Consider the following 995-nt stretch of genomic DNA (forward strand, 5'->3'; position numbering starts at 1 on the left):
TTGAAAAAAGTCATTATTTTAGTTTTCTTTGCACACAAAAAGCATTCTTGTAGCTTCATAAAATTAAGGTTGAAGGACTGATGTCACATGGTCTATTTTAAAGATGCCCTTACTACCTTTCTGGGCCTTGACCGTGGCAGTTCCCTTGCTGCCTACGCAGGGTCAGAAAGCTCTCGGATTTCATCAAAAATATCTTAATTTTTGTTCTGAAGATGAACAACTAATTTCTGCTTATTCCCTTGTTATTCTGAAAAAGAAAATGTCAATGGTACCACATGGCAATGCTGTACCACAGTGAAACTGAAGTAGTGTATTTCCCCATTGGGATTTTTTTATATTGTAACATCAGTAATATGATTGCAGTTATTTATTTATTTGAAGTGTTTATTGTAGTATAGTTGTACTGATGTATGAATAAGAAAATTAGGCTACTTGTTCTTTTCAGAAAATGAAAAGAATTTTCATTTATAATTGAAGTAATGTATTTCCCCATTGGGATTTTTTTATATTGTAACATCAATAATATGATTGCAGTTATTTATTTATTTGAAGTGTTTATTGTAGTATAGTTGTATTGATGTATGAATAAGAAAATTAGGCTACTTATTCTTTTCAGAAAATGAATACAGCAATATTTCACGGAAAGGGCAATAGGAAGAGTGCAGAGTTGGCCTTCAGTGACTGTAACGATGAGTGTGTGTGTGCATGTGTATCTGTCTGTATGTGTGTGTGTGTGTGGCAGATTTGGATGGAAATGAAGATCGGGTGCATCAATTTCTAAAAGAAATGTGCATTTCAAATAAAAATAAAAATCATAATTTATTAGAAAAACTACTTTTTTGGCCATTTTCCATTGTGGTAGGCCTACACTGTTGCCATATGACAACGTTATCCTAAACACCCCCCAAAAACTGTTTTGATTTGTATAATTGAAATTATTTCATGTAATAAAAATGTATTTTGAAAATAAAAAAACAAAATTCATGCATAGAACA

This window comes from Sinocyclocheilus rhinocerous, unplaced genomic scaffold, assembly GCF_001515625.1.
Source record: "Sinocyclocheilus rhinocerous isolate Xijiao unplaced genomic scaffold, SAMN03320098_v1.1 scaffold2194, whole genome shotgun sequence".
NCBI lineage: Eukaryota > Metazoa > Chordata > Actinopteri > Cypriniformes > Cyprinidae > Sinocyclocheilus > Sinocyclocheilus rhinocerous.